Consider the following 26,742-nt stretch of genomic DNA (forward strand, 5'->3'; position numbering starts at 1 on the left):
ATGTGGTACTCGATAGGTTATGTACAAATCAGATGAAGCTTTGTCCATGAGTAAGCACAGCGGAATGTAAGAATATGAATGTCGGTTGGATTGGCTGGGTCCATTGTGGTAAATGGACGGTAGTAGTATAATCATGAGAAAGGTAACAGGAAAAAGGTAAAGTAAATTGTTTTGAGGTGTCATATGCCTTGACGATGTTGGGAACTATTGTTCTCAATGTTGCACATGTGTTGAATGAATAAAGGAATTTCTCTTAACCTAGACCTTATGTTATCTCGCAATTTTGTTATGATCATGATTATGTTGATGTTTATATATGTATACATGTATGTATGTATATATGTCATTGTTTAATAGGATGATGATTTTTTTAAGGTAATGATTATATATGTATGTATCTATGTATCTATGTCGTTGTTTGACAGGGTTGTCAAGATCATTCTTGTGGAAGAATGATTTCTTATGCAGGTGAATGGCATGAAGACGTTCCTAGTTCATGAGAAATCAATTGGAAAGAGTTGTCACCACAAATATACGAGGTCAGTATCATGTGGATATGATTTGGTATCGTATACTTGAGTTATGCCTATGTTTATGTTATGACAGGTAATGTTGAAGGATACATCAACAAAGTGAAAGTAGTGTGGTTTGCGACATGCTAGGGTAAGCGTGGATAAGACACGGGAAGAAAGGTTTCTTGGTAAGGACAGTATGGTTTTGGATGTGTGGCACTACTATTGTGCATATACTATATATGTTGTACATGTTTCATATATGAAGTGCACATGTTGTGTTGTGTATATATTGTGTGTGTACATGTTGTTTATGCAATGTTATGTACAAGATGGTACGTATAGTTTTGTATGAATGTTACATATTCAATACTGGGTATAAATGGTACTATGTACATATGGTGTGGTGTGCATGATTATACAAGAGGTGTCATGTGTGTCTGGTGTTGTGTACATATTGTACAAGTGGCGCTGTGTGCATGTGGTGCTATGTACATGTTGTGCATGTGGCGTTGTGTACATGTAGTGTCACATACATGTCATGCATGTGGTACTGTGTACATGTGGTATTGTGTACGCATTGTATAGTGGTGTAGTGTACATGTGGCATTGTGTACATGTGCAGGTGGTGTGGTGTACCGGCGGTACTATGTACATGTTATACATATGGTACTGGTGTACATGTGGTATTGTATGCATGTCATCCATGTTGTGTTATGGGCATGCGGTATTATGTATGTGCATCATGTAGTCATGGAATTGTAGCGTGTGTACTCATTGTGTTGTACTCTGTGTAGGTACATGTATTGGGTGGTATTGCACATCGGGTATAGATGGATGCATTGTTTTGTACACTAGGTATATGTGTATGTGCTATATGTGAGGTGTAGAGGTGTAGATGCATGTATTGCATGATGTGGTATGACATGTGGTTGTATGTGTGTGATGCACACTATGTGTCTATGCACATAGTTGAGGAGAAGGCTTCGGGTGTTTGTCGAGTGTAGCAACCGATTCGGAGTCCGTATGGAATAAATACAAAGGTCGAAGCTAAGGATTGATGAAAGGATAAGTATCGACATTTTATTTCAGTTTTATTATGCATGTGACTTATGACTATGGTATATGATGATTATATGGGATCTATGATGTTGGTTTATGATGGTTACATGTGATTTATGATTTTGATCTATGATGATTTTGTTTGACCTAACTTGATGCGATATCTTTATACATGTTGATTTGGTCAACTATGCTAGTTTGACTTGTTGTGACAGGAAGCGAACAAGATTGCAAATATACCTTATTGATGAGCTACCAATGAGGTATGATGTGAATTTTTTTCAATTTATTTTAAATCTAATGGAAGTTATGTGCTTGGTACAGGAATGCATGATGCTTGGTTGGGTGATTGAAATCGACTACAAGAATTGGCAGCAATAACAAAAGAAATTGGAACATGCAGCAACATGCTGGTTTATGCCTTGGTTTTTATATCTTTCAATGCGAGGAAGCCTTGCCAAGGGATGGACTAACCAAGATGGGGGTGCCAACGGAACTTGGAAGGTGATTGATTACATGGAAGGGGTGACTAGATTCCCGAGGGATTGTGTAACAGAGAAGGGAAGGACACGGATGGATTTGTTTTGGTCATTAGAATTTCCAGATGGAATCAAATGCACATTGGGAGTGCGCCCTGGAACAATGAGCCAGTAACTGTTCGCTGAGAGGACAAGTGGCACAGGATTATAGCACTAGACATTGGATGCAGATTTGAATTTGCAGTGGATTCTGGACTTCCTAGGAAGGAGTTGGATCCTGGTATTACTTTGAGGGTGGAGGTTTGAGCCTTTAGATTCCCTTATTGTTGATGCAGGAATCATATTATTTTATTTGTTGGTTGAGAAAATGTGCATATGTGTATATGTATATGTGGTTATTCTAAATACCGCAATGAGCTATGTTATAAAGCTCTAGTATGCAGTATGTTGCCATGTTGTCGTGATGTTTTGATTTTGAGCAGATCTTTCATTGTAAATACTGCAATGAGTTGTGTTATAAAGCTCCATGGGCAGTATGTTTTGTTTTCAACAGTCATGTTGGTTATAGGTGTCATCAAACACCAAGGATGGTGTTCCCCCAAGGGGGAGGGTTCTATAACAACCCTGGTGAAAAATCCATGTAAAAATATATAAATACCATGGATGATGGGACATGTATTCCAAGTTGAATGTTGGAAAATACATCCTAGGGGGTGTTCATTTGGTTGTTTATGGCTAAGGCTTTAAAAAGGCATGAGGCATTAATTGGCATTTTATTTATGAAAATAATGGAAATTAGGAGAAAAAGGAGGTGAAAGGTCACAGGTTGCATGTGAGGAGGAAATTGAAAGAAAATAATGGAAAATAAAGAAAATAGAGGCCTCATTAATAAAAAGGCTTTTGAGGATCAGTGGGAAAGGCTTAGTCAGATCCATTTTAGAGCTCTCTCATTATTCTGTCTCTCCCTCATACTCTTGGATACTTAGAGTTTTCTTGGAGCACTCTTAGAGGGTGTGGCATACTGTTACGAAACCAACTCACAAAAAGAAAGAAAAGACAGTTGAATGCCTTAGAATTCAGCCTCTTCGAGGGGGAAACCTCCTTTACATTACACAATTGAACAATTCTTCGATGATTCAAATGAGAAAACCTCCTTTCTATATATAGGAGTCTAAGGAGTCAGAATATAACCCAGTCGACCTAACAATAATAATATAAAGCCACAAAAATAACAGTAGAGGGATTCTATGGGTCACAGTAATAACAATATGGTGACAATAGGGGCACAACAATATTAATAAGGGATACAACTACAATAGTAATGGGGTAATCACTAGTATTATAGGGACCTAACATGCCCCTCTCTTTCAAAAAAGAGTTTTCCTCAACACTTGAGTAGTTTTCGATGCTTCTATATAAAATTATCATCCTCCCATGTGGAATCTTCAGCGAATAAGTTCTTCCACTTGATGAGATACTTCGAAATTGATCGATTTCGCAATTGTCAAGTTCTTATTTCTGTGACTGCTTTCGGTTCCAATATAATTTTTACTTCCTCATCAAGTTCTAGCAATATTGTTTGAACTGGGAGCTTGTTGCCTATAACCTTCTTTAAACATGAAACATGGAAAACTGGGTGCACTCGAGAAGCTGCAAGAAGCTCCAATTTGTATGCCATCATACCAATCTTTTGCAACACCTTGTACGGACCATAATACTTTGGTGACAATTTATTATCCTTCTTAGCTTGCTTGAGGGACATTTGTTTATATGGTTGTAGCCGTAGGAATACCCAATCACCTACATCAAAACTTCTTTCGCTACGATGTTGATCTGCCTGTTGTTTCATTCTATTCTGTGCCAACATGAGGTTATCCTTTAAGAGTTGGAAGACTTGTTGTTGATGTTCGATGTGATGTTCCACTGCTTGAACCTTAGAATTTTCTCTTAAATATGATGTGATGGATGGTGGTTGATATCCATAAAGTGCCATAAATGGGGTCATTGTTGTTGTTGTAGGGAAGGAAGTGTTATACCACCATTAAGCCAGAGGCAACCATTTGACCCATTGTGTCTGTTTATCAGATACAAAGCAACGAAGATATCCTTCCAAACATTTGTTTACTATCTCAGTTTTCCCATCATATTGAGGATGATAAGCTGAGTTATGAGCTAACTCAGTACCAAGACAAGAAAATAATTATGTTCAAAAATTTCTAGTGAAAATGGGATCTCTGTCACTTACAATAATCTTTGGATTTCCATGTAGCTTTTGAATTGTTTCCATAAATGTAGTAGAAACTATATTGGCTTTAAATGGATGTGATAATGCACAAAAGTGTGCATACTTGGTAAGTCTGTCAACTATCACCATGATGACACTCTTTCCCTCAGACTTGGGTAAATCTGTGATAAAATCCATTGAAACCTCCTCCCAACATTGGCTTGGAATGGATAAAGGTTGTAATAGACCCCGGGTCTTAATTGTTTCCACTTTATTTTGTTGGTAAACCAAACACTCTGCCACAAACTTTTGAATATCCGATTTAAGGCCATCCTAAAAAAGTTCCTTCTTAACCCTGTGGTAAGTTTTTAAAAATCCTGAGTGCCCTCCTAAGGGAGAAGTGTGCAATTCCATAAAAATCTTTTGTTTGAGTTGGGAATTCGTACAAAGGTATAAGCGATCTTTGTACCATAACGAATCATTTTGCCAGCTAAATGTATCAGATGTACTGGAATCTTGTTGTAACTTTCGAATAAGTGCCCACACTTCTTCATCATTCTTCCATTCCTCCCTTGCTTCGTTTATCCAATCTGGTTGGATAATACAAATGGCGCACAACAATGCTTCCACATCCTCATCCTTTCTTGAGAGTGCATCTGCCACCACATTTTGCTTCCCTTTTTTGTAGATTGTTTCAAAGTCATAACCCAACATCTTTGCGACCCACTTTTGTTGCTCTTCAGAGGATAATCTTTGTTCTAAAAAGTATTTAAGGCTATCATGATCCGTTTTTACCTTGAAGTGTCTTCCCATTAGGTAGGGTTGCCATTTATTAAGTGCATGTAGTATTGCCAACATTTCCTTCTCATAAATAGCTTTGTGTAAAAACTTTCCCTTGATTGGATGACTTTCAAAAGCAATGGATCTTTCATCTTGCATTAAAACAACACCAATTCCATTTCCTGAAGCATCACATTCCACAACAAAGGTTTTTGTGAATTCTGGTGTAGCTAAGACCAGTGCTTGGCACATTGCCTCTTTAAGATGTTCGAAGGCCTTTGTTGCTTCTGAAGTCCATGAAAATGCATCTTTCTTCAATAATGTTGTTAGAGGTGCTGCTATTCTCCCATAATTCTTAACAAACTTGCGATAATACCCTATCAACCCGAGAAATCCTTGTAGATGCTTTATGGATGTGGGGATTTTCCATTTTTTAATGGATTTAATTTTGCTAGGGTCTACCTTAACTCCTTCATGAGATACAATATGACCCAGATATTCCACCTCTTGTACTCCAAAGAAACATTTGGATCTTTTTGCATATAATTGTTTCTCCTCCAATAGTTGTAGCACCCTATCAACATGTTCAACATGATCCTTCCAAGACTTGCTGTATATATCATCAAAAAATACTAACACAAATTTTCTAAGGAAGGGTTTGAAAATGGAATTCATCAAACATTGAAATGTAGAAAGTGCATTGGTAAGTCCAAAAGGCATGAGCAAAAATTCATAATGACCCTCATGAGTTCTAAATGCTATTTTCGAAATGTCTTCAATCTTCATTCTGATTTGATGATATCCCGAACAAAGATCCAACTTGGTGAAGTAAATTGATCCATGCAATTCATCTAGTAATTCATCAATGATAGGAATGGGAAACTTATCTTTAATAGTGAGCTTGTTGAGCTCCCTATAATCTGGACACATGCGCCATGATCCATCCTTCTTGTGCACCAATACTATTGGAGCAGAGAAAGAACTTTGACTAGGTTGAATTATACCAGCCTCTAGCATTTCTGCAACCATACATTCAATTTCACTCTTTTGGGCATAAGGATATATGTACGGCCTGATGTTTGGAGGAACACTTCCTGGAATCAGATGAATAGCATGATCATGATCACGAATAGGTGGGAGACCTTTGGGAGTCTCAAATACCTTGGAATGATTGTCCAAGACTTTTTGGAGATATAGAGAAATAGATGATTCCGATGTGAAAACATCTAATGAACATAATTGTGCAATTACACCTCTTTGTTGCTTTTTTAGGAGCTTTGTCATACCGTTAGAGCTAATTATCTTTCCCGGTTTCCCTGCAATACCCCTTAATTCAACTTCCTTTCTTTCTGCAGAAAATTTCATGAAAAGTTCTTGAAAATTAAAAGCTATTTTACCCAAGGATTGTAGTCATTGGACTCCTAGTACAACATCAACACCTCCCATTAGAATGGAAAGCATTGGGCTAGTCAATACATATTCTCCCATGGATAGCTTGATATTATGGAACTTTCCAAAGCAATTTATCGTTCCTTAATTTGCAATCATCACTTGACACTCTGGTGCTGGATATAGCAAGCAATTCAATTCTTTTGCTATCTTACAATGAATAAAATTGTGGGTACTTCTTGAATCAATCAACACTATTACCTTTTTCTTCTTGATTTGTCCTTCTATCTTGATGGTTTGAGGAGTGGTAATTCCAGCCAATGCATTACAGGATATGGTTGGATTCATTTCTTCTTTATCTAGGCTTTGTTCCTGGAGTATATCCTCTTCTTTTGACCTTTCTTGCTCCTTTTCTTCTTCCTTTTCAAAATCTATGTAGAATAATTTCTTCTCAGCACACTTATGACCTTTAGTGTATTTGCTATCACAACTGTAACAAAGCCCTTTTGCTCTTTTTTCTTCCAATTGTTGTGGTGTCAACCTTATAGGTTGTGGAAGACTAGGGGCAACAACACTTCCATCTTTATAGTTGTGAGTGGTATGCTTCCTGGTTGCCATAATTTTGCTTTCCAATTTGCTTGCTAACCTAAATGCCTTCTCTAATGAATCAGGTTCCCAAAGGCGAACATCATGTTGGATATTATCCTTTAAAGTCCCTATGAAGACATCAATCCTACGATCCTCTGGAATATTTTTTATCCTTATGTTCAATTTTCGGAACTCCTCAATGTGCTCCATTATTGATCTCTTTTGTTTGAGACTTATCAATTGGCTAAAAAAAGTGTTTCTTTTTGTATCCTCATAATATGCTGTCAATTCTTCCGTAAAAATTACCCAAGTGATAATTTGTTTACGAGAGCAAAGCCATTGATACCATACAAACTGATTTGGTTCCAAATATAAAGTTGCAATACGTACCTTTTGTGTGTTTTGCACATTATTGAGATTGAAAAATTGCTCCATCTATAATATCTATGTTGCGGGATCCTTGCCATCAAACTTCATCATATCGATTTTTGGAATATGGTGGGTCTTCGATCCAACATTAGAGTCTATGAAATCATGATTAACATTTCTTTTGTTCTCATCATGAGTTTCCTTTACTACCCTTTCACCATTAGTAAGCATTTCTTGTAGAAACTTTGTTAAATCTGTTTTGAAATCTTCCATGCCTATCTTCAAATCTTCCATGTCTGTCTTCAAATATATCTTCAAATCGTCCATCTTAGCTTCTACGCCTTTCTTTAAACAATCCATCTTAGCTTCTACGCCTTTCTTTAAACCATCCATCTTAGCTTCTACATCTTTCTTTAAACCATCCATCTTAGATTTTGTTCCTTTTTGTGCAAGTGACACTTGTTGCACTTGGTCTCGTAATTTTGATATATCATGTTGCATTTCTTCCTCTTCTTCATGAGTCATGCTAGAGCTTTCAGGTTGCTTACTAGGTGTTTGCAATTTCTTTCCTTGAGGCATCAATTATTGATAATAATGCTTTACTATGCCCTTTGAATTCCTTCAAACTAAATTTTCAAACCAAGCTTATGCAAAAATTTAAAAAACTACACACTTTTTTTCACTTTATAGGAACTTGATATTGAATCTGATGTATCGTTGTAATTTCAGATCATCCAGTTCTGAAATTGTGACCTACGGTAGCCCTCTACGTCCTCTTTCCAATGCCACCAGTCTGATCCAAATTGGATTCTCCAGGGAGGAGTTATGCCAAATCTCCCACAGTGACTTGATTATAGACTAGTTCAGTGGAGTGAACTTGTACGACGTGCCACGAGTCACTGTTTCGACCTTTGGCTATGAAAATTATATACAAGAAACTATAGTCCATCCTCTTTCTATACCTTCTTATGAAATTTCAATCCGATGCTTAGAGAGAATGTTATGATGATTTTCCCCAGGTCACCTGTTTGGAATGTAATTCAGGAGTCTGCAAAAAGACCAACTTCCTCAGATCATATCTCTGGAAATATAGTGCAAAAATCTTTGAAATTCAAACCCAATGTTCAGTGAGATTTCGTCTCAAATGGGTTTTTTTTTAGCTTCTGAAACGTCGCAGAAAAAAGTTATAGCGAAAATTCCACGATGACCTATTTGGAGCAGCGAAACCCTAGAATCCAATGCTCTGATACCAAATGTTATGAAACCAACTCACAAAAAGATAGAAAAGATAGTTGAACGCCTTAGAATTCAGCCTCTTCGAGGGGGCAACCTCCTTTACATTACACAATTGAATAATTCTTCAATGATTCAAATGACAAAACCTCCTTTCTATATATAGGACTCTAAGGAGTCACAATATAACCCAGCCGACCTAACAATAATAATATAAAGCCAAAAAAATAACAATAGAGGGATTCTATGGGGCACAATAATAAAAATATGGGGACAATAGGGGCACAACAATATTAATAAGGGATACAACTACAATAGTACTAGGGTAATCACTAGTATTATAGGGACCTAACACATACTTGGATTCTTGCAGCAAGAAGGCAAAGGAAGAGCATGAAATCATAAGAAGGCATCGGTATCAACAACTACATCAGATTTTCTTGCAGGTATCGAGTTGCATGTATGATTTCTTCACTAGTTTTGGCATGCATGGAACATGCATGTGGTTTCTTGGTTATGATCTGTCATTGGCATGGAGGATGGTTGGGATTGACAATGAATTGCCTAGCCTTGCCATTTCCTGGATAGCCATGGCGATTGTGGGTTTACTTTCATTGTTTTTTTTTGTTGGTTCTCATGTTTCCTTAGCTTGGGTTGAGTTATTAGTCCTGGAAGCCCTATAACAACTTGGGTTGAGTTACTAGTTCTAGAAGCCTTGGTTGGACAAATACTCTGGAACCCCTATATAAGTTGTGGGTTGAGTTACTAGTTCTGGAAGCCTTGGTTGGACAAATGCTCTAGAAGCCCTAGAAGGCTTGGATGGAGACCAATCTGATGATGGTTTTGGTGCTGTCCGACCATGAGGTGGAATTACTATTTGATGGGTTGAGATGGATGGCCTCTGGAAGCCCTGAAAGAGTTTTGATTGATGTGTTCTATGAGATACCACATTCATGCTTGGAATATGGCACAAGGGTGAATGGCTAAAGAGAGATTTGGCTCACCCATTCTACGGTCGGGTGGAACGTAGTAATCTCATCTCCGGTTGGTTCATTGCATTCATTAATGAGAAATCTGTTCCCTTAATTTTCATGTGTAAAGGTACTGATGTATTTATGGATTTGATGACTAATATGTTTATTGTATTTTTATTCCTATTATGTTGGTTATATGCACATTTCATGACAACAGTTATGTATGGCTCTTAACATGTTTTTACTTGTATATGAATGGATAATGTGTTTATGAGTTAATGGAGGATAATGCAGCAAATGGCATGAGGGAACAATGGTTCATAGTGATTCTTAGATAAGTATGAGATCCCTACACTTAATTATGTTATTTACACCTGTAGGTTACATGTTGATGATATGTTTGACAAAATGTTTGTCATGGCTAGTAGGGGTCTGGTGATAAGATTGTTCATATTATTGCTTTTCCATCATTGTTTCCTTGAATCCTTACTAATTCTAAGTGATCATTCCATTCTGGGTCGAAAAAGGTGGCTCAAATCTCAGAATGCTAGCATTATATTGAGACTAACTTGCCTGGGCAGTGTCTAGGAAGTGTTATAAAGCACCTGGGCAGTGTCTGGGGAGCGTTAGTCCTGAAACTAGCTTGTCTGGGTAGTGTCTGGGTAGTGTTAGTCATGAAACTAACTCGCCTGGGCAGTGTCTAGGCAGCGTTACCCTGCCCTTAAGTCCCTCAAACAGCAGTGGGACCCAGGGATAGGCAGTTTGAGTGGATGACTTGTCTCCTGAAGGTTATTTGGATGAAGTTGGATGACTGTATGTGATGTTCTGTCGATTCCATTTCCTTAAAGTCACCAAGGAGGTTGAATCTTATCACAGTGGCCTCTAGTCGCATGTTTACCCCAGTTGGCTGGTTGCTTGGGTAGATGTGGGAGGAGGGTGTTACAACCGTCCTCCACACTGGCCTCCAATGAAGCCCTGAAGTTCTGTTCCAGAACCCCCTCCCAGTCCAACATATTATCAACATTCTGACCAATAAATTTCTCACTTGCGGCCGCTCTTAGACATACAACCCTTTGTGGATCAACACTTAAATTATCCCCGAGGTTCTATTCTAGAACCCCCTCCAAATCAAGCAAACTAACAACACCTAGCCCAGCAACCCTCACCCAAGCAACTACACTCAGACCGACAACCCCCTGAAGATTACCACTTGAATACTCAGGCACACCAGACGCCTTGAGATTCTGCCCTTCAACCCAGACCCAACCACTGACTTGCAGTGACCTCAGCTTCAACCGCCAGGCCTTCGCAGAGGCCACCTGAGCAGAAAAGAACCTTAAACCATAAAAACTGAACATACCGTTATTCCTTAAATAGTAGATGTAGGACTGTGTGATGATGCAGTATCATGGGGAGGAACTGCTAGCGCTGTAATCCCGATGCACCTCCATAAATTGCTAGCAGTTCGCCATTATTTCCCAGCTTTGCTCCTGGTTCATCATTCCCATCCTAAGCTTCCTCCCACGAGCGATCAAGGTGTTTCTAAACACGAGAATTAATTGCTGCTCTGAATTCCCCATTATCTTGCAATCACTCGAGACGGTGCGCCAGCCTTTTGCACCATGATCCAGGGCGTGGGAGTTGGATACACACGCATTGAACTCTTCCAGGGTGACGGACACAGACACGTCACAACCATAAGCAAAGGAAGCCCATGCCACAAGGCTCCAGCACAGACTGGGACTCACATGGAATGATGTGACAGGGCCCAAGGTGCAGGGGGATGAAGTGGACTGGAGTGTTAAACATGACGAAAAGGAGGGGAGGCGGAATGAAACAGAAGAGGGGAACAACAAGGAGGGAGATAGGAGAATGGCAGAGGATAGGGATGGCGGGGTTAAAAAGGAAAGAGGGGAAAAGGGGGGAGGGGAAGGGGGGATAAAAAAGAGAGGGAGGGCAAAGTGGGGGGAAGAGAAACCAATAAGCAAACTTTAGAAACCAAATTGCAAAGTCCCCATTTCTGATGTTTGCTAACTTCCTCGCTAGACCAAGAGTAATGTCCTCAACCCAGAACTTGAAGCTCATCAACACAATTAGGGGATGCTAGTCGTGCCATCGACCTCGTTCACAATACTCCTTTCTTCTCTCAACTGGTAGGCTTGGTTTGCCTGTTTGTCGGCTTCTTGGTTATTTCCTCTGAGAATATGGAAAAATGACACCAAATCGAAGGAGGGGATCAACCCTTGGGATCTCTTGATAATTTGGTTTAAGATAATGTTTTTAGCTGATGAAGTATAGATCATATGCCTAATGATTATCATGGAGTCCCCTAAGACCTGTATTTTTTTAATGCCCTTCTTTTGAGCCAATGTGAGGCCCAGGAACAAACCATACGCTTCTGCTTGGTTGTTTGTCTTCCTTCCAAGCCCCTAAGCATATCTATCTTCAATGATTCCTTAGGGATTAATGAGAATCCATCCCCTCATGTTACCCCATAATATTATTAATATTTATGTATTCAAGATTCTGTGATCCATAATAAATTAAGCAAAATCTTTTGATAGAAATCACATTATAGTTAATATTATTATTAAATATTATAAATCCAAAAATTTTATATTAAACTTTATGATTATAAACTCAAAAATTTATATTATAAAACCAAATTTTTTATATTAACCCTTATAATTATATTAAATTTTATTAATAATTATAACTTTATTTAATTGGACTCAATCAACATGTTTAACTTGCTTGAGCTAGAGAGTAATAATTATAATATTATTTATTTTTATTTTTATTTTAACTTTAATTTAATATGAGTTAATAGAGTACTTCTTGACGCAAAAAGTATACTTTGGTTAACGATCTCTGTAGTCTGAAATTCATTTTGACAAATATAAATAATTGTCGGATCTTTGAACAGGAAGAGATTGGAAGGAATGCAACAATAGGCATGTATAAACTCAGGCCCACAGTTTTGGTCGCTCTTTACAAGGCAATAGGAGATAAACACATCTTCCGCTCTGCTCCAAACTCCATGGTTTGCAATGACGAGTTTCAGTCATTTCTTAGGCACAAGGTAATTGGTACCTCAGTTTGTATCATACAAACCTGGTCAGGGACGAACCCAAGTTATGGGAATCATACTCATTTGGATATTGACATTCTGTGCAAACAGGGACGACTGAGGGAAGCAATCGACATTTTGTATTCTAACAATCCAAATGACATTCTAGCAAATTCTACCACATACGCCCTTCTCCTACAGTGCTGCATTAACAGCAATTCTCTTTCAGAGGGCGAGCGGGTCCATGCCCACATGGTGAACACTGGTTTCGTGCCTGACATATTTGTGATGAACAATCTTGTAAACATGTATGCTAAATGCGGGAATATGGCGATTGCACGACAATTGTTTGACAAAATGCCGGAGAGAAACGTGGTCTCCTGGACTGCAATGCTAGCAGGATGTGTTCAGTGTGGTGATGCAGAAGAAGCCCTTGAGCATTTTTGTGAGATGCAGCGAGCAGGGATTAAGCCTAATGAGTTCACTCTAGCCAGTATTCTTCGTTCCATTGCGGCTTTGGGTTCTCTGGAGCAGGGCAGACAGGTCCATGCCCACATCATTATGAACAATTATTGCTCGTTTATCATTCTAGAGAATGCTCTTCTAACCATGTATTTTAAATGCAGGAGTATGGAGGATGCACGCCAAGTGTTTGACAAAATACATGAACCGGATTTGGTCTCGTGGAATGCCATGATTGCAGGATGTGTCCGCGATGGACATGTAAAAGAAGCCCTGGGGTTATTTGAAACATTAAGGAAGGTAGGCATGGCTGCTGACCAGTTCACATTTTCCACTTTGCTTAGTGCATGTATCGGCTGTTCAGCTCTGGAACACGGCATGCAGTGCCATGCTCTGATTGTGAAGTCAGGATTTGAGTTAAATTTGTTTGTGGCCAACGCTTTAATTACTATGTATTGCAGATGCAGCAGTGAGGAGGATGCGCGGTTTGTGTTTGATAAAATGTTGAAAAAAGATGCAGTGTCATGGAGTGCAATGATAACAGGATATGCTCAGCATGGACATGGGAAAGATGCCCTTGAGCTATTTTGTCAAATGCGAAGGACTGGCATGAAGTTGAACCAACATACCTTTGCCAGTGTTCTTAGTGCCTGCGTTGGCCTTTCAGCTTTGGATATAGGCAAGCAAGTCCATGTGCATGTTATTAAGGCTGGATTTGAGATGGACATCTTTGTGGGGAGCAACCTGGTTGATTTGTATGCCAAGTGTGGGAACATAGCTGACGGACGACAAATTTTTGAGAGAATCTCTACTCGTGACGTGGTTATATGGAGTGCAATGGTTGCCAACTATGCTCAGAGTGGTTTTGGGGAAAAGGCCATTAAGCTCTTTTTTGAAATGCAATCATGGGGTATGGATCTAGACAACTTAACTTATGCCAGCCTTCTTTGGGCTTGTGCCAGCCTAGCAGATGTGAAACTTGGAAATCAGGCTCATGCCCACATCGTCAAAGCTGGGTTTGAATTGGATGGGTTTGTAGGGAATGCACTACTTGACATGTATGCCAAATGTGGGAAGTTGGAGACTGCTCGCAATATTTTAGATAATATGCATCAACAAGACGAGGTATCATGGACTTCCATGATTACAGGATGTGTGCAACAGACGCAATGTGACCTTGCCCTAGAATTATTTTGTGAAATGCTACAGCTTGGCATGAAACCAAATCATTTCACATTTGCTAGCCTTCTCCGCGCATGTGCCAGCCTAGCGACTTTGGAAAAAGGGAATCAGGTGCATGCCCACATCATGAAAACTGAATATATGGAAGATGTCTTTGTTGGGAGTGCACTTGTTGACATGTATGCCAAATGTGGCAATATAGAAGATGCATTGAAAGGGTTTACCAGAGTGCCTAATAGGGATGTCGTGTCATGGAATTCAATAATTACTGGATTCGCACAGCATGGGTGTGCTCAGGAAGTCCTTCAGCTTTTTGAACAAATGCTACAGTCCAATATGAGGCCAAATGACATCACTTTTGTTGGCGTTCTTTCTGCATGCAGCCATGCTGGTCTGGTTGATGAGGGTTGTCACTACTTTCACTCTATGAGTCATGATCATTGCATTGCGCCGAGGATGGAACATTATGCTTGCATTGTTGACCTCCTCGGTCGTTCTGGGCGGTTGGATGAGGCTAAGGATTTCATCAACAAAATGCCTATCAGCGCTGATGTTGTTGTCTGGCAGACATTGCTTGGTGCTTGTAGAACCCACTGCAATACTGATCTAGGGGAATGGGTGGCACAGCGCATTCTGGAGTTGGAACCACAGGATCCCTCTACTTATGTGCTGCTGGCCAACACGTATGCTGCATCTGGTAGGTGGGGTGATGTGGCAAAGATGAGAAAAATGATGAAAGACAGGCAAGTCAAAAAGGAGCCTGGATGTAGCTGGATTGAATTCAAGAGTACGATACATGCTTTTGTTGTAGGAGATAATTCTCATCCAAAGACACTGGAGATCTATGCAAAGCTGGAGGAATTGACTAAGCAAATGAAGGAGGCAGGGTATATGCCTGACACAAATTTTGTGCTACAAGACTTGGAGCCAAACCAGAAAGAACATTCTCTATATCACCATAGTGAGAAGCTAGCAATTTCTTTTGGGCTTATCAGCATGCCCCCTGAGAAGCCTATTCGAGTTGTTAAAAACCTACGTGTATGTGGTGATTGCCACACTGCGATCAAGTTAATTTCTAAGATTGCTGCGCGAGAAATTGTAGTGAGGGACACCAATCGCTTTCATCATTTTAAAGATGGTTCATGTTCTTGTGGAGATTATTGGTGATAAGAAGCACCTATTGCTTCCACATCACTTAAGAGATGATTTTGTCCTTGTGGAGATTATGGGTGATGCTGTAACTCTTGCATTACTGTTATTAAATTGGTAGGGCAGGGCTACACCCCTTTTTGCACTGAGGACATAAGACTATATTTAGGTTGGGGGGATTGTAAACAACGAAATGGAATAAAAGCTTTCTATGAAACCCTAGTCAGGTTTTCAAATCTTGAGAGGAAATTTAGGGTTTAGCCTTGACTTCAGTTTGGATAAGGTCAGAAACTTTGGCAAGAATAATGTGGATTTTATAAAGAGAAGGGACTTTTGTGGTGCTTTGCCGAATTTGTTTATGATACAAGAGAGCAATTAGATGTGCAAAACTGCAACTTCAAGTGTCTTCTCTTTGTTAGAGTCTTTGCCAAGGATATAATGGTGCGAGATTACCCTCTCTGGTATTAGTATATGAACTCGATGGTTTTAATTCACGTCCCTATATTAATTCTAATGTATGGAGAACTTCAACACATAAGCAGTGCTCCTGTTCCTGATGTGGAGCCCTTCTTGATCAGCACAAAATGAAGATCAGGACTAATAGAACAGCTGGAATTAGGCAAACGTGAGATATGGTATGCAATGGATTTGTGAAAAGTTGCTTGACATGATGATACATACTGAAAAAAAGATTACATTTAAATGACATATTGCCCTCAAATAAATATCTTGCAGGTGCGCTGGTTTGCATGCACAGAAGAAATGTTTTGGCGAGATGCTAAACATTAAAGGGGAGCCCAGTTAAAAGTAAGGACTTGTACTTTTCTGCACTTAGCTCCAATCTGACAAATACAAGAGGGTAAGATTTAGTTTGATAAAAGGCATCCAATCCACTCTCACCAGCGAGATCCAAGCAGACTGAGGAAAATCTACTCTTAGCAAGAATTGCCAGTCCAAAATGAAGTCGAGCTTTCCAAGAGGAGCATGAACTACTGGGCTTTCAGATCTTCATACTTTTCTTGAAGTAGGTTGCCATGGCCATAAATGGAAAATTTTAGCGGCATCTCAACAACCATCTGATTCTTTTTCATTTATTTTTCCTGTCTATCATCAATTCCTTGTGCAAATGATTCAGTGATGAGGCATTCCTTTCAAACTTATTGATCCATTACTTGATGGCATCTTGAGCAAAGGAAGAACTATATTTTTTATTCTGTTTATGATGCTGTTGGTTCAAAGAGCATGATGAGATCGATGCAGCAGTATACTGGGCATAAATTCCTGACGCTCGGCCGGCATAAACATTTCGACAGATCATTTCAACAGATGATGGGCATAATTTCCGGCATTGTCTATTGAGGTCACAAATTTGTTTGAGGTTACAAATTCATTTGGAAAGTTATTTTTCGTTGGAAGCGGGTGATTTTTTTTATTATCAAAAAATTTGATCATAGTATTGTTTGAATCATTTTTTTAGGGTGGAAATGGATTCAGCACCATAAAACTTTCTGGGCACCCAAAATCCTGGAGTTTAACCCAAAATCTTGAAGTTTAACGGTTGTAACCAAATTTCTCAAAATTTCCGCCAAATTTTAGCAAAAATCATATCAAGATTTCCACTATTTTCCGGGCAGACTTGTAGCCTCTTTAAACTACTCTTTAAATTTCTAGCGAATAAGGGGCATACAGTTCCCAAGTTAACCCAAATTCCTATGGGGTAACTGTAGGGGGCATACAATTCCCAAGTTAACCCAAATTCCTATGGGGTAACTGTTTGAGTTACACTAGGTCCTTTTTCATTGTATAGATGTGGCACGTAACACTTTTTCTTTTTCCTGCTCCCTTGTATTTTCGTGGGTTGTCAAAGGTATTATTGACACATTATTTTTGTGGGGTGTGAAAGGCATTACTGATGGGAGTCGTCTATCAAGGTGGAGGAATTGCTCGGACGGTCAAAAGTGGTCAGAATGCGGGAAAAAAAATTTCAAAAAATCTTGTAGAGGCAGTGTTTGAATCGTGTTTCTGATGGTGGAAATGGATTCGGCTCCATCAAAAACGTCTAAGACACCTAAAATTTTGAAGTTTAACAACTATAACTTGGATTTACAAAAATCTTTGCTAGATTTTCTCTAAATATAACTGGAATTTCCATAACTTTCAGGGCAATTCCTCTAGCTCATTAGATTACAGCTCACTGATGCCCTACCCTGATTCTCAAAGTCAATCATGAATTGTTTACATAAAAATGCCCTTTTTTGAAACAATTTCAAAATTAATCATAAAATTGTTGTCATAAAAATGCATTTTTTATTTTTTTTATATTTAATAATAACATATCATCGCAGGATGTTAATACACATTATTTCTCTTTTATCTATCCATCATATATATATTCACATTCTCCATGATATGAAATGCATGTAATAAGTTGAAATGAAAAGAGTAATTAGATAATAAGAATTTATAACATTGTAATAAGTTGAAATGAAAAGAGTGATTAGATGATAAAAAATTTATAACATCCCTCAAATGAATGTAATAAGTTGAAATTAAAAGAGTGATTAGATAATAAGAATTTATAATTTATATATATATATTTTATACCCATAATATTATTGAGATTAAAATAATTTGCTTTCATTAACAATGGAAAAGCATTTACTTAAGCTGAAAGGAACCGTGTGAGAACCCACCCCAATACTTACACATGATTCATATCCCCACAATATAATTCGTGGGGCAAAAGACACAATACCTTTGTCTCTTCCTCCTTGCCTTGTGGATTAGTGGAGGGCAGGGTGTGCCACTGCACAATACAAACCAAAATAATAATTTCGCTGAGCCAGGTTTAAAGTATAAATGAGTGTTGGCCACCATCCCACCCGAGTTTCAAAATTCAATGTTTACTTGTCATCACCTCAACTTGATTCTCGGTTACGATATTTTAATTTGATTTAAATCCAATACCATTTACGCTATTTTAATTTGATTTAAATCCAATACCATTATTCAAATTGCATTAGCTCAACACACATATATATGGGGCAAACGTTATAGTTTGCATCACTAACTTGCCCAACCTTGTTACTTTATTAGGTTTGCAAATACAAATTCAAATTAGTTCCAGATGAATACAATATCATGAGAGAAACTGAGTCCAAACATAGATCAATAACACCAAATTTTGCTTCTCACACCAAATTTTGCTCTCTCACATCACAAGAGCAATTATAAAATATATATTTTTTCAGAGGAAAAAGCATCATAGATTATATTGAGACAATATAAAAACCATCATAAGTTACAAAAGGGTGGCAAGAGAAGCCACGATCCAAGGCATCTCGAGAAACAAGCATAAGTCAGATGTCCGATAAGACACCTTGTACAGAAAGACAAATACCTTGTCATGAAAACATAAAAAACTGAGAATACAGGAGCATCCATATTACAAAACATATATATCAGGTTCAAGAACATGGCAAAAATGCACAAAAAAAAAAATAACCAAGTACATTCAAAATAAAAACACCAATTATCAAATTATTTATAAATAAGAAATCTGGCAGATATAAAATTATCATATCTAAATAAAATATCTATTTGAGGAAGAAGAATATATCCACTGAGCGATGCTGGCTAATTGATCAGATCCATTCAATCTTGCCAAAGTGCAACTATCCAACAATAAATGACACTCAATCATACATAATTATTTGAGTGGTGTAAACGTCTACACAATGATATTGAAGCCACCGAATGGCGCGACCCCCAAACAGTCTTTTAATACAATTAACCTTAGCGATTTTTGCACGTAATAATGCTATTTATTTGTATGAAGTGATATTACAATTAAAATAGCTTGAGGTTATCATACATTTTTATTTATTTATGCATAATAATTTGGAAATGCTGAATTCAAGATCGACTCTATCTCTTCAATTCAATGGTGCATAAGTGAATAGGTGTAGATATTCACCTCGCCAACTTGTCGAGGTTGAAGAAAGGGACATGGTCCTAATTAATTTGTATACATATTTAACTGTTATTTGTGATCGCTCACTTGGTGGTGCTTGTTCATACGGGTGAGTATACATATACATACACACTCAAACAATAGTAATGAGATAAAAAAAGAGGGTGCAACATAATAAGTTTTGTCAAGGTATATAGGGATATGCTGCCCATGAAACATTGCCCAACTGCGGTGGTTATTTACACAAACCATTCAAGTTTTAACCCATGAGTGAAACACTCAAGTTATATATATATATAAGTTGTCCATGAAAACACCGCCAAGCGACATAGAGTATGATTGATATAATCTCAACCTTTATTCAATACATAATTCAAACTGAAATAAGGAATTTATGAGGCACAATCATGTATAGTTAAGAAAATACATATACCTAGTTAACCATAACATACATAATAAAAAACTAGGAACATTTACAATCAATTATTCACATATGCCTTGCCAGTGAACCATGAACATCTCAGGAAAATAACCATCATAAATTATATAATGAATGTGCATTTGATTATAAATCTTACAGAAGTATAGACCTAAGTTGGTTATCAGAGATGGGCATCATTCAATGTTCAAAAATCAAGGAAAATGGAACATGTTACTTATCTGGATGTTTTTTATGAGCAACTTAAGGAGGGACTTCCACTCTTCATGCAATCGTAGGTTAGTTACACCATTATTCTCTCTTGCAGCTGACCACCCTTGAGTCGGATCCAATGTTTGAGGAATTTGTAGGTAGTTTTAATGTAAAATGGAAAGCACATAGTAATCAATACTCAAGCTAGTGATTTGAACTCAAACTCTATATTCCCAACAAAGATGGAGCAATAACGCTTTGGTTACTGAACTTGTGTCTAGAAACTAAGATGAATGACTATAGATTTTTAGAGAACTTGGTGGGATGGAATCAAAAGGGGTTAGCAGGAATGCGAATGGCTTTTGGTTTTGAACGAGCTTGAGGTAATGTTAGTGCTCTCAGCAGGAATTGGTATGATCACAATATTGTTTTTTGAACTAGAGTGAGCAAGGATGCATGCGATACCCCTGGTTTCTACCCTTTGCTGCACATATAACACAATGCCATTGCCCTTGGTGCCTCTTGGCTTAGTCGAGAAGGCATCACTTTCCCACAATGACTTCCTAAGTGTGCCTTCACTCTTCAAGCTGTCAGAGGGAAAACAACCGACTTGTCCTTTCATGCCACAGTTAGTCAGTGAGTCTACCAACTCTAAAATTAGCCCAACCACATATCATAAAAAACTTAGTCAAAGGTATGAATTTTCCCAGTGGTGAAAATATTCCCGCATTCAATTCAACAGATGAGGGTATGACTTTCGGGTAATAAGTAAAACATGACAATTCTCCCTAAGACCAAGGATTTGTAAGGCAACCCAACCTTCAATTGTGTTAATTAAATTGGTTTTTAAATAATTAATATCGATTATTAATTAGGGTTTTGACCAGTCATGGCTATCTCCACGCTGGTGTGGTCGTCACAGTTACATTTAAAATAACAAGGGTAGAAGAGGGTGGTGTTGCAAACCCTAACCCCTTAAAAGAACACTGTGACAATGTTCTATAATAGAAAACATAGGTAACTGAGCCACCTCAATGTTCTATAACAGAAAACAAAGGTAACTGAGCCATATAGTCATGCCATCTTGCCTCAACGACATCTTCCATGTCTTGAATTTGTTAGTCTGGCCACATTGTTCACTATCTTCACAGGGACAGATTCAGATCATTGCTTCCTATGACATACTGTATGCATTTCTAATACCATTGAGTATGCACATGACTCTTTGAAAAACATTTTACTTCACTTTTTGCTTCCTTGTAGTCAAACACCTTCCAAGTTCAGGCATCCCCTTCTTTGCCTCTCCAGTGCCTAAGGAGATACATTCCTTAGCAAGGATTGCTCACACATGATCAATATTCACCAGCAAGGCATCCATTTGGCTTGCTTTAATAACACAATACATTGTCATTGCATCTCTCATGGCGATAGATGCATATCATAGGGTTTCGATGTTATTGCAATGGCCTAGTTCTTAAGGTCTTTAACTCTAGCATGTTTCTGATGCACTGCTATGATATTACTTGTAATCATCTTCATATATCTATGGTGGATAGTTTAGTAGCTCACCTATAACATAAGCACACGATTCTTATGACATTAATCACAAAATTTAAATCAATTTAACCACAATCCCAACATAGAAATTCTTTAAATTGATAACTGGTAGCTTCCTCTGGTTCCACAAGCACTGAGTGGTTTAACATGCCAAACAGGCACTTAGTATGCATATGCTCCATTTCTCCACACAATCTTGATTTAATGTCATCTTTGAGTTCAACCCACTGAGTAGTTTCAAAGTCGAAACAAGCACTCAATGGTGAATATACTACTCCATGCACTCTTCTCATACAACTCCTATTAACTGGGGAAATACACCAATTAAGCTAAGAGATTGATATCATTTGCAGGTGGTTTATTAGTGGTCTAGCAAGCACTGGTGGTTTCTTAGTCGCAACAAGCATCGATAGTTTCTCAGCCAATTGTAATCACTTGTGATTCACTATACGAGTGGTTTCACAATTAGAGACAAGCACTTGTGGTTTCTCAGCCTCATCAAGCACCAATGGTGTCTCAATCTCAACAAGCACACATTTATTTGTTGCATGGGTGGTTTCTCAGCGGCAACAAGAACCAATGGTTTCTCAATCTCAATAAGCACCCAACACCTCTCACTTTCAATTCCAATATCCTCTACCATCAAGGTAGATATCATTACTCGACAGGCAACAAGTGGTGTAACATCCGTACCACAAGCATTGTGTGGTTTGCATACCTTATCATTGTCTGTCTTGGCCGTAATGGCACGAATTTATCGTTGGAGTCTTTTCAAGAAATCCAACTAATTGTTATCATACTCATGGTTGCAATGTTCATAAATTCCTTGCCTCAATCATATACACAGGAGCACAACAATGTCATATGCATAAGCATGAGTAATCATACACATGCGTATATTAAAAGTAAGTGGCAGGTAACCTCATCATGTTATCCAAACCATACTATTCACATAGTCATTATATTTAAGAACAATCATCGCCCTACTATGATGGTTCTCAACAATGATTTTTCAATGAAATGGTACCATTACACATTCACCTCATTATTGGCATATTCATGAGATGTAGAACATATATATGCCAAACAATATTTAAGTTAGGAAAAATTCTTTTTCATAGTTGTCATGTCACTGTCTACTTTGTTTAAGTGGATTAACCAGGTCGTCTTGATTGATATGTTATCTTCTTTTGCCATCTACTGTAATTTTATCTCTTGCAATTTTTTTTAATTACGGTCTTGAACTTTTGGTTGGGTTTTACTCCTTCTCCATGAGCTCCTTTTTTTCTTCACACCCAACAACTTAATCAATACCAAATGAAGATGGCAGGAAGCAAAATTGACAACAAAAAAATACCACAACAAGAATGCATGACAACAACACAAAGCATGGGCATGCTAATAGTTAATCCACATAGAAACATGTCGCCACATAAACAAAAGTATGCAAAACACATCAAACATTCCATAATCACTTCAACAAGAGCACTAAGTACGTGCACAAAGTATGAGATAGTGCCTTTTCCCAAGGTCTTCAGTGATTTTAAGGTTATGAAAATCCTTCAAAATTGTTCAAGAAAACTTTCATGTATTTTAGAGAGATTGAGGGGATGCTCCCTCTTCTCTTTCTACATTGTCAGTTGCTATCTTCAGACATCTAAGATTTTCTTCTTTTGCTATTTTTTAGGGCAACATCTCCTTAGGTGTTCTTCTTGTTTCTCTGATTGATTGAATGCCATCCACACCCAACGATTATTTATCTCAAACACAATTTATTAATTTATTACCTCGTCATGCCAACGCTATGCTAATTTGAGGCATGTAAGTCTGGTGCTATTTATACATCTAATGCCCATGTCAGTTACATATAGGAAAGAGTCATGTAAATATAAAGAGATTTGTAAATTCAACATTAACATGCATATAATTGATTAAAATAATTTTTTCTTATTCAAGAACCATCTAGTCTTGGATATAGCAAGGTTGTCACCGCGCTGGTGAACACCATTGTGTGACTGTTGTCTTGGTGGCTCAACAATATTCTCGTTTCTCTAGGGCATAAAAACTATCTTTGAAACCCATTTTCATTGGAGGGTCACCAACAATATGTTCATCAAACTCAGGGCCATAACTTTTCATAAGTTGTGTTCCTTATATCAAATTGAGTTAATTGCTCTTCCTTCACATATGATCTAGAAATTGATTTCCTCTTCTAAACATTGGTTTATTTGCATTATGCTTGTTGCATTTGTTCACTAAATTAGAAAACAAGTTAGTAAAAAGAAAATGAATAATAAAAATGTAACTACACTTGCATGTGTAGTACTCATATCACTGTAAAGAAAGCTTCATTCCTCATTATTGCAGTCACAATGCCCTCGACTTCATTACCAGTGAGGTTTAGTATTTTTACCCTTCTTAGAGAGATCTCTAAAATGAGTGGGTTTTCTCTACTAGCTTCTCTACACCACTTTTCCTAGGGTGGTCCTATTAACTTAGAACAAGATTCTACCCTATATATCACTTGATTGTCTAGGATGAGCCTCCTTTGTATTCTTCTCATGCTTGTTAAACAATAAAGGGTATCAATAATCCTTTTATCACTTTTTTTCAGGCTCTTTAAAATCTAACAAAAGAGACAACTTGTATAAATGATACTACTACCTATTCTTCAAGATCATTAAACCATCAATGCAACATCCTATCGAGTATCCTTTTATCTCATTTTTAGGGTCATTAGAATTGAATGGAAAATACACTATTGACCTTACCTGTCTTCTCTTTCATGCTCATTAAACTATGAAGGAGATACCAAAACAACAAAGAAAAAATAGGGAGGGAAAACATTTTGGTAGTTTATCATTCAAAATTACAACATCGATTGTGTCACCCTTGAACAAGGATATTGTATGCATTTGTACCTTACATATGGTTTTTAAATTTCCCAAGAGCCATACCATACATATGTGTCTCTTACTCCTATGATTGATTACTCATTTAGTTGTTATAAAAAATGCTTCAATTCCTTTTGTGTTCTTGCATCCTATCACATGGTATTGATAATTCAATGCTACCAAGTCACTTTTGTGTCATATCATTATATGTTCAAGGGAATTCTAAATATTAGTAGGCCATTTGCAATCCTTTTTGACCTTTTGTGGAACATCCTTTTCTCAAATGTACTTGGTGATTTCATTTTTTTTACATGATATCTCAATCTCTTCCTTGTTGACTAAATGAGGATACATTAAGGAACTCCTTTAACAAATCTTCTCCTTGTTGAAAAATGTAACTAGGTTCAGTCTTCATAATTGTACTTGAGTCAAAATGATATGTATTTGTCAAAAGAAAGCAAAATAAATTTTATTATTAATTTAATTGACTTGTTAAAGCATGGGTTTCATGCTTGGGTCAATGCTATTAGGTCAAGCCTCCATTGTAGGCTTTAGGATTGTTTATTTAAGTCAAAATCAAATTTTGTTTGGTCAAAGACTCCTCCATCAAAGTCTCCTTGTTGTCAGCCTCAAAATGAATCATCATCAAGTCGACTTCACTCATTGGACTTATGTCGGCTCAATTTAGAGGGAAACTACTATATATAGGAGTGCAACCTTCTCTCATAATTGCAGAGAATAATTTGTGATATCTCTAAAGTAAGTGCGGATATTACAAGCATAATTTCAGTGCAAATCACAATGAGACAATTCGGATAAAATTTCAGAGATGAATTCGTGAGCTCAGAAACAAGTGCGATATAATTTTAGTGCAAATCTCAGTAGGCAGTTCAGATATGATAGTGAAGAAGTTCAGATAGATTTCACAATAACACAATTCATATCATCTTCAGAGATTGGGTTCGGTGAAATCACAGTATTATGAAGATGTAATTTCGCTATAAATTGCAGGGAAGAATTTGGGTTGAACTGATACAAATTCAATGATATGTTTATGGGCTAAAGTAATGATATGTTTATGGGCTCGGTACAACTGCCTATGGAAATATGATAAGAACTAGATGAGGCTATTTCACAGTACTGAGCATAGAAAATTTTAGGGGCGAATGTTCGCCCTTTGGCGAAATTAAGGGGTTTTAAATTTTTCGCCGGCGAATATTTTGTATCATAGTACATTTTTACCAATCACCTCAAATAGCCCACCTTATTTTAAGGGAGAGGGTAAAAAAGGTAAATTTAGCCCTTGAAATTAGGAGTTACAACCTTCCATTCGCCCATTTTCAAGAATAGGTTTTATTTAAGTGAATCCATTCGCCCATTTTCAAGAATAGGTTTTATTTAAGTGAATCCTATGGGTCAAAGGCCCAAATACCATATTTATAAAAGAGGTATGGTAAATTAATAAAAATATAAATAAATGAGAGGTATGGTAAATAAATAAAACATTTTTTATATTTACTCCATAAGTCACCTTATATACATGCAAGGGTGTAAACAAATAAAAATATAAGTAAAGTGGAGGTATGGTAAATAAATAAAACGTCATTTTATACTTACTCAAAAGGTATGGTAAATAAATAAAAATATAAATAAACTAGACGCATGGTAAATAAATAAAACCTTTTTTATATTTAGTCCATAACCCTCGTTCTATTTATGAAGGCTCAAGAAAGAGGTTTTATTTAAGTGAATCCTATGGGCCAAATACCATATTTGTAAAAGAGGTATGGTAAATTAATAAAAACATAAATAAAGTAGAGGTATGGTAAACAAATAAAACATTTTTTTATATTTATTCCATAAGTCACCTTATATTTACGAACACTCAAAAAATGCGTTATATTTAGGTGAAACCTATGGGCAAAATACTATGGGACAAATACCATGGACTAGATTGTTATTAATACCATGCAAAAAAACATTATTAACCCTAATATTAGTATTAATAAAAATAAAAATGGCACATGGTATTGACCCATGGTATTCACCAAAATGGCACATGGTATTGACCCATGGTATTCACCTGGAATGTAGCCTATTTAAATGGGGGAATTAAACCAACATAGATCCATCTTTACTCTGGATCTACTAACCCCTGAGAGGTATCAAATATCGTGATATGCAAACTAACATAGAGTGAAAAAATATTTGATC

General features: G+C 37.3%; 1 pseudogene; it reads left to right on the plus strand.

Moving 5' to 3' along the window:
- Positions 1-12,506: 12,506 nt before the first annotated feature.
- On the plus strand, positions 12,507-16,204 carry LOC149253156 (pentatricopeptide repeat-containing protein At2g03880, mitochondrial pseudogene; annotated as a pseudogene).
- The last annotated feature ends 10,538 nt before the right edge of the window (positions 16,205-26,742 follow it).

The sequence above is a fragment of the Pinus tabuliformis genome, chromosome 7 (assembly GCF_031772625.1).
Source record: "Pinus tabuliformis cultivar Carrire ecotype Pingquan chromosome 7, CPIR1, whole genome shotgun sequence".
In the NCBI taxonomy this organism is placed as follows: Eukaryota; Viridiplantae; Streptophyta; class Pinopsida; order Pinales; family Pinaceae; genus Pinus; species Pinus tabuliformis.